This window comes from Vipera ursinii (assembly GCF_947247035.1).
Source record: "Vipera ursinii genome assembly, chromosome: 4".
In the NCBI taxonomy this organism is placed as follows: domain Eukaryota; kingdom Metazoa; phylum Chordata; class Lepidosauria; order Squamata; family Viperidae; genus Vipera; species Vipera ursinii.
Window position 1 is genome coordinate 52,038,851 of NC_139514.1, and position 8,943 is coordinate 52,047,793.

An 8,943-nucleotide genomic window follows, 5' to 3' on the forward strand; every position below is an offset into this window, starting at 1 on the left:
CCGCTTCAAAAAAACCCCTCCTTTATAGTAATTTATTTTATTTGCTTTTCTCTTAGCCCTACTTATATTCATTTACTTTCTTTTCTAATTAGTAGCTAATGTTCTGTGGCTGCTGATCATGTTTCCTTTAGGTTATTAAATGTTAAGCGCTCCCCTTCTACCTGATTCATTCTCCATTTCGCTACCTGAATATACCTATTTTTTTTTCTCCTTTATTCTGTTCGTTACCATTAAACTTTATCCATTTGTCACTTCAGTCAGCTCAAATTCATACTGCAAGGGCTTGGTCCCGCTGTTCTAAAAACTGTATCTTCTCCTTTCTCCCATATGGGCAGCTTTGCCACTTGTAGGGCGCACATGTATGCAGGGTTAAGTAGGATTGGCAGTATTTTTTCAAGTTATTTTCCCAATGTCTTTCTATTACAGCAAGTATCAAATCTCTCCCTCAAAGTATGCAGACTGATCTTTCTCTTCATGGTTACTGCTGTTTTGGCTACCTAATTATCAGTGAACAATTATCAGTGAATTCCGTTATTCTCCTTTTTTTCATTCTAGATTTAGAAAAAACATTGCTTAAGGCTTTAAATAAACTGAATAATTACTTAAATACCCCCTTGCCTGAAGAAATAGATGCCAATAGCACTGAAGACATCACTGTTTCTACAAGGAAATTCCTAGATGGTGATGAACTCACATTAGCAGATTGCAATCTCCTGCCAAAGCTTCATATCATCAAGGTTTGTCTTTTTTCCTTTTATGTGAAAATGAATAATGCATGCAAGAATAATTCCTCCTTTACATTTATTTCACAGTGAATACTTCAAACTGTGTTTGCACGTGTGTTAATGAAGTATTTATTCCAATTTGGCATATAAACCATGTTCAGAAAATTATAATGTCAACTCAGATTTGCCTCCCATTTAATATTTTAAAAATCCTTACTTTAACTTGAGTCTATTTTATCCCTTTAATTCAAGCCAAACAATTAATGAAGATGAATGACCAAAAACTGTGAATGTTCTATTTTTTTCAAAGTGCAACATATAAAATGCCTTTTAATGTTACATTAGAGTTCAGTTTGTACAATTTTCTATCACCATAATTTTCTTTTCTACCAGTTACATAAGAACAGTATTGATAATGATTTTTTCATTTTTATTTTTTTTAAGGTTGTGGCAAAGAAGTTTAGAAATTTTGAATTTCCGTCTGAAATGACTGGTATCTGGAGATATTTGAATAATGCATATGATAGGGATGAGTTCATTAATACATGCCCTGCAGATCGGGAAATAGAATATGCCTACCTGGATGTTGCAAAAAGAATGAAATAAATCAAGAATGTTCAATGTCTTATATTTCTTTTGTGTGTGTTTTTTAAAAAAATAAGTCAAAAGCAAAGCATCCATTCATTAGCAAGGTTAATTTTTTTTTAAAATGGACAATTTTCCTGCGCTAATTATTTTATTAATCTACTTATTACAATGTAGTACAGAGGATTGTGTGTGTGTAATTGTGGATATACATGTGTTGTATGTTAGGTTTCATAAAAACTAAAAACATTCACACGAACAGTGACATTTACATTATATCATAATTATAAGTGTTAGACTTCTGGTAATTATTTTCCTGCATTACAAACATGAGAGGTTATGTAGAGTTAAAATTTAATGAACTCAATCGAAGCCATATACCTTTGCTATCCTTCCAGATCTAATAAGAACACTGAAGAATAGTTATATGTGTTGTTCTGCATATAAATTATGATTGCTTGAAGTCATCCAATTTTATACATCGATAATAGGGCACAGAGGATTTGATACACTCCATCTTCTGTGGCATTGGGAATAACAACTAAAAGGTCTCAGATATGTTTACATAGCATCAGGCACCATAAAATTAAATATAAATTAATGAATACATACATAAGTGCTTTATTTTTAACATTTTCAGCTTTGATATGTGAGATTCCATTATTACCACTCCTGGAGGATTTCAGCTTTTTCACCTGAAATTTATATATTAATGCCAAGCTCTTACTATTCCTTTGGTCTAGTGCAGGGGTAGGCAACCTCGGCTCTTTTATGACTCATGGACTTCAACTCCCAAAATTCCTGAGTCAGCATAGCTGACTCAGGAATTCTGGGAGTTGAAGTCCATGAGTCATAAAAGAGCCGAGGTTGCCTACCCCTGGTCTAGTGGTTAAGGTACCAGGCTAGAAAGCAAAAGACCCTAAATTCAATGAGACCAGCTGAGTGACCTTGGGCCAGTCACTTCCTTTCAGCCCAACTTGCCTCACAGGGTTGATGTGGGGAAAAGAAGACGAGGAATGTCTATGGAGATTCTCAGTCATCTGGGACATGGTTGTCCCAAAGGTGCTTTTCAAAAGGCAACTGGACTTTGTTGTTTTTTCCCCCTGAAAATATTTTGCTTCTCATCCAAGAAGCTTCTTCAGTTCAAGGAAAAAAACAACAACAAAGTCCAGTTGCTTTTTGAAAAGCACCTTTAGGATAGGAGGACAGGACAGGTGTTGGACAGGTTTGCTGCCTTGAGTTAGTGTAAAAATAACTGAAAAATAAAGGTGGAATATAGTAAATAAGTAAGTAAGTAAATAAATCATCTTGCTAATGATTGGGCAAGTTCATTTTGGCCTTGTTTTATTTTAAATTATTTGTTTATTTGTCTAGACGATGGGAACGCCACAAAGTTTTTGGTGCCTGCAATGTAGGAATTGCATTGGCAATTTCTGATCTGTTGTCTTTCATTCACTGAGTTCCAACCACAGATAGCTGCACCTGCGCACTTGTTTTACTGAGTTCTACATCTCTTTAGACCAGTGATGGCGAACCTATGGCATGCGTGCCAGAGGTGGCACTCAGAGCCCTCTCTGTGGGCACACCTGTTGCCGCCGCTGCCAGCTCACGCAGGTCCATTAAGCCGTCGCTGGCACCCGGAGCGGCAGCCCCACCCAGCACAACGGAAGTGAAGCAGCTGGCTAGCAAGCTCGAGTAGAGATGGTAGAGCACGCCCCCATGCACTTGCTGGCCTCTGTGTGTGGGGGCTGATGGCATCAGGCAGCAGCTGCCCCTGCCTCACCTTGCTCTGCAGCAATGGCACCCCCGCCCTACCCCCTACCTCTCCCCACAGGACAAGCCTCCTGCCCACTGCCCCACCCACCAGAAACCCCCTGGATCTTCCCCAATCCTCCACAGGCATCCCCCCCCACAAGCAACATCAAGCTGGTCACACGACCTCAGCCAAGCCCACTCACTCTGACTTGACCACTGCAGCCATGCCCATCCAATGGGCCACGCCCCCCCCCCCGAGGGCACCACAATGCTGATGCAGCCTTGGCACTTTGTGATAAGTGGGTTTTGGGTTGCGGTTTGGGCACTCGGTATCTAGAAGGTTCGCCATCACTGCTATATTTGATATATTATGCAGGAAACAAATATGCTTATAGTGAGATGGGTGGCAAACAAATTTAATAAATAATAATAATTCAATCTTGAAGCATATATAAACAATACAATTAAGTATTGTAATATACTTTATATATGTGAATATAATATATATAAATTAAGATTTAAATATGTTGATCGGTATTTTAAGTTTGTACTTACTAAGTCTAGGGAAAGGGAAGAATTAGGAAACCATTTGTATCAAAACTATTACAATTAAATATATGTAATTGATTTAAATGGAAGCATTAGCCATTTGCTTAATATTATTTCATTAGGTTCAGTATCATTTCAAAAAGTGTAACCATGGTTTATGGTGAATAAGAAGAAGGACATTGTGCTCTTACTAGACTTACAGAAAAATACTGAACAGTTCATTGTACAAGTTACACTTCTTGAAAATAATCTTTTATTAGTTTGTTTTATAATTAGAAATAAGAATGATAAAACATTTGAATCAGAATATTCGTGGAGTAATTTTAGTAAAAATATAAAACGTTCATATAAAATTCAGCTCAAAGAAAATTACTGCCACAAGTAGCTATCCAATTTCTGCTAATCAAGTACCAGACCAGCACCTTGTCATTTTGCAAGCAGTTTACATAGCCATTTGTAAGTAAAAATTGATTTTTAAAGAAGATTTTGAAAGGTGCTTGTGGATTCTCACGTCCTGTGTTTTATATTCCTCATTATATAATAGTCACCTTGCAATACTCATTATTCCTGAACAGAGATGTTTTAACAATGCTCAAGGGTCGATGAGTTTCCTAATGTCATCTGACAAACATTCTGCTATATTTACTAATTATTGCATTTTTCCAAACTGTTAGCAAAATAAGTATATTAGTGCTACTGTTCTTACTGATATAGTGAATGACAGCATCTCACATAGAAAAGAAATATAGTTTTCCAACCAAAATTTCATGGATGTATATACACACATCTGTCATGATACCATTTAAGGCACAAGAGCCTGAAAAAATCTATTTTCCAGACACAGAAAATTCCATGCACACAATTAGAATGTTATACCAACACTGAAAACTATATTTCTCAAAGTTCTTGATATCTGTGAATTTTGAAATATTAGCTTTTTAGACAGGAGAAAAAAGATGTTTGACTGGCAGACTGCAACTCTTCTCGAACATTCAGGCTGCTCCTGCCAAAGAACCAGAAAGGATCAAGGTAATGGTTCAAGGTTCAGAGATTTGTGCATGGACTTGGAGTGGTGTTTAGATCACATTGTACAAATATTAAAGTGTCAAGAACATTAAAATTACGATGTTGCAACTGAATAAAGAAAAAAAAAGGGGGGTTAGTAATTTTCTGAGTCTAGGTCCAAATTAAGCTGCAAGAAATTTAACAGTTGTAAATTTGGGATGAATAGAAGACTAGAAAAGTATGTGCATATAGGCCAAATCTATAATTCAGATCTATTTTGGACACAGATTTATTGCATCTAAAAGCAGCGTGTGGATCAAAAGAAGTGCTATGGATAATAACATTCCAAGCTACAGACATACAAATTACTTAGATATCTTAGGCCAGTGGTGGCGAACCTATGGCACACATGCAGAGGTGGCATTCAGAGCCCTCTCTGTAGGTACGTGTGCTGTTGTCCCAGCCCCGCCTCCCCCCCAGCCCCCGCCTCCCCCTTGCCCCCTCCTGACCAGCAGCCCCCCCAGAGGAGAGTCGCCCCTGGGCGCGGCCTGCATGGAGCAGCACAGCCAAAGACATGGCAGCCGGACAGCAAGGACAAGACTCCGCCCTTGTGCCCCATTGTGCGCAGATGATGCTACGGAGTGTGGGTGGAGGGCATGGCCGCCATGGTGCTGCAGGACCGCCTGGGTGATCTGCTGCAGCGGGCCATGGAGGAGGTGGTTGGCCCTGTGGGTGGGGTGGGAGCGGGAGCGGGAGTGGGCGGGGTGGGTTTTGGACACTCGGTCTCTAAAAGGTTCGCCATCACTGTCCTAGGCATTTCCCAGCACTTTCTATGGATATCCTCAGTCCTAGAGAGCATATGTTTTTTTTCTTTTGCATTATTTGAAGAAACCTCTATGTTGTCATCCAGAAAGATGTAACACTTTATTCCTGACAAGATTCCATTAATATACCATGGTTCATATAAAAATTATTTTATTATATTATTATATTTTTTAAAAATAGTACAAGCCTTAAATACCGAGATGTGTTTTAAATATGTATGAACACAAAGGTCAAATTGTTATTTGCACTAATCACTGCTTGGAAGAAGTCTTCAGATTCCAAAGATTTCATTGTCAGGCTTCAATTCTGTAATCACCAGAATGGTTTGCTGAGTCGACACTTTCAAGCAATTACTTGCTTTGCACACAGTATTTCCAAAAACAGGCTGGAATAGAAAAAAAAAAGATCACTTGAAAAGCCCAGTTAAAGTATGATTCACACAAACCTCTCTCTAATATAGCTTTTGTTTACCTTTGCTCAAGGAATACTTTCAGTCAGCCATTCACATCTACTGTATCTGCTTTTTGAAATGTCACACGGAATGGTTTCAGTGGCGGGATTCAGCCGGTTCGCACCACTTCGGCAGAACCAGTAGCTAATTTTTTGTTGCCCAGGCTCAGAGTGGACTTCCGGAAGCAGTATCCACACAGATGTTCACATATTTGAATCCCACCGCTGGATAATTCCTCATTATCTTCCATCTGACATTCTCCAATCTGGGACTTTTCAGATACACTAAAATTATACTTACTAGCATTCCCACCATTTAGCCCTGCTGACAAAAAGTCAGGGAAATTCAGTTCCAATGTATCTAGTTAGTAGCAGTTTGGGAAAAGTTGTATTGATCTATGATTTACGACATGTGTTCTGCAGCTCTGGCTTATCTTGATCTAGGGAAAATTAGAAGATTCTACCGAGTCTAACTGATACTGCAGTGGTACAAGCAGGGATATAAACTTTCAAAATAGGAATGGTTTTTCTGCAATCAGTGGCTGAATGCAGTAATGGCTGGGTCAGAATTATGATTCCCAAGATCAATTATAATTTATCAGAAACTTCAGAATCCAGATCTCTGTATGCATTTCTAAATTTAAATTCAAGTTTTTTGATGCTTACAATATCAAACTGGCATTGTTCCCCGTCAAAAGATGTACCTCTTTTCTTTGATTTCTTGGAAGGCTGGAGTGCTGCTTTTTGGAAATTCTTCCCAGTTAAAGGATAAGTTTTCAGGAAATCCTTGCTTGATTCCACAATACTGTCATGTTGAGAAAAGTGGGGACTAGTCTGGCCTTTAGTCAATACATCCTACCCAGAATGTAAAAGAAGAAAGAATCAGATGGGTTAATCCCAAAAGAATTTATAAAGCTATTCTTGAAACAGCCATTTTGAGAATGTGTGTTGATATTTCCTCACCTTTATGGAGGTGACAACATTTGGCTTAGATTTAAAATCTGTATATTCAACCATGAGCCATGTTGTCTGGAGGTGGAGATTGTTTAGCAGCATTGAGAGAAAAGTTAGTCCTATATATACACATTCTTTGTTATTTGGTTGTTTGTTTCAAGTTAAAATGCACACTTATTGTGTAAAGGTCTTCCTAAAAAGATCTGCTTTGATAAACTAATTTGTAATTATATCCCTAGGAAAAAATGCCTTTTTTGCAATGTTAGAATGAAGAGGGGAAGTTGCTTTTTTTTTTTAGAATGGTGGCAATTTCTTACCCTTTTAATTGTCTTTCCAAATAGTTTTGCATGAACTGCAAGGCAAAAGAGAAAATGAGTTAAAAGTAGAAAATTATCATTTACATTATGGATCAGCATCTATGGCATAGCGCAGCTGTTACTTCATAAGCATTGTAAAAAAGTTCAGAGTAGAATAAATTTTATTCTGTACCATAATTCTGTTTCTTGTGCTCCATTAGAGCATTATTTTGCTTAAAATACTGGGTGCTCTCAGAGCTTGGTTCTTTGCTTGCAGATGTTTCCTTACCCAACTAGGTAACAACTTCAGTGCTAATAGGGAGTGAAGTTTGCCCTCTGTTTACACACTAATGGCTTACCCTGTCAATGTTGCTGGGTGTTGTTGTTTTCTCCTTGGGAATTCCTTGATTAGGTTGTTTATGCTTGATTGTTTGTCTGAGTTGGTAGTTCCCTGACTAGGGTATTATTTACTGATTGATTGCTGGCAAGGAGGTACTCTGAGTTTTTTTATTTCCTTTTTATTGTCTCTTGAATGCGAAAAAGTTACTTAAGCAATGAAACATTTTAAACCAAAAAAGAAAAGATGTCCAGTTGCCATGACTCAATTTCCAGACTTGGTGTAGGATGCTGACCGCTTCCCAGGTGTAATTATAGCTGAGCCTCTCCTTGTATTATGAGATTAAGGATTTTCAACATGTCTTCTTATTGCTAGTTAGTGTTACATACATTCATTTACATTTACTTATTTATATTTCACCTTTATTATTTTTACAAATAACTATCATCTATGTCTGTCTCTCTGTCTCTCTGCCTACCAGCCTGTCTGTCTGTCTCTATCTCTCTATTCATCCATTCCCCTCTACCTACCTACCTACCTACCTACCTACCTACCTACCAACCATCTATCTGAATTGCATGAAATCTTAGAAAATTTTAATTTCACAGCAACTCTTCCGTTCGATGTGGCATAGCATAAATCCTTTATTCTGAATGTCTTGTAGGTTTTTCCTGGGGAAGATCTGACCCATTTTGAATTTCACTATAGAAGAAAATGTAAAAATAATTCATTGTATCATTCCAATCACAGGTGTTGGTCCTTTGAAATGTACTAGTGCTCAGAATGTCTTTTTAGCTAATTTAACTAGGCTAAAAATGTCTATCTGCCTAACCCACTTGCCTTGACTTCCTCCCAAACCCTAACCTTTGGTAGAATGTAGAACAATAAATAAAGACTTTGCTTATGTTTTTATATTAGTATGAGGGTAGTTAAAACATAGACAAATGCTCAACTCAGATATCCTTCATGGTCTTATTTCAGCTTTGTATATTTAAATTTCAAATGCATAGATATAGCTCTTAAGGAAACACTAATATAGAATGCTGGAAAGTTTTTTTTCCTTTGTATTCGAAAATATATTTAAACTGTCAATTTAGCCTTTCTTTTTAAGGTTACAATAGATTTTAAAATTAATTTCAATTTCAGTATTGTTTGTCTCCTAATTTTTCAAAGCATGGTGCACTCTGATATACATGAATTATTTTTTTATTTTTTTAATTTTAATTCCATTTATATCCCGCCCTTCTCCAAAGACTCAGGGCGGCTTACAAGCTTAGCAGTAGCCTTCATTCTATGTATATGCCTACTTATTAGGGCTTTCATACACACCCCAAGCGGCATTATTACAAAGTCAGCTTAATTGCCCCCAACAATCTGGGTCCTCATTTTACCTACCTCGGAAGGATGGAAGGCTGAGTCAACCTTAATTAAATATCAAACTAATTTGTACCCAAGGACGAGT

At 37.5% G+C, this 8,943-nt stretch overlaps 1 long non-coding RNA gene across 1 annotated transcript; it reads right to left on the reverse strand.

The window, feature by feature from the left end:
- Positions 1 to 5,196: 5,196 nt before the first annotated feature.
- On the reverse strand, positions 5,197 to 7,694 carry LOC310640207. Its single transcript, XR_014492498.1, has 3 exons — positions 7,166 to 7,694; positions 6,599 to 6,749; positions 5,197 to 5,829 (listed from the first exon to the last, which is right to left on the reverse strand). It is a non-coding gene; the product is annotated as an uncharacterized lncRNA (long non-coding RNA).
- Between the last annotated feature and the right edge of the window lie 1,249 nt (positions 7,695 to 8,943).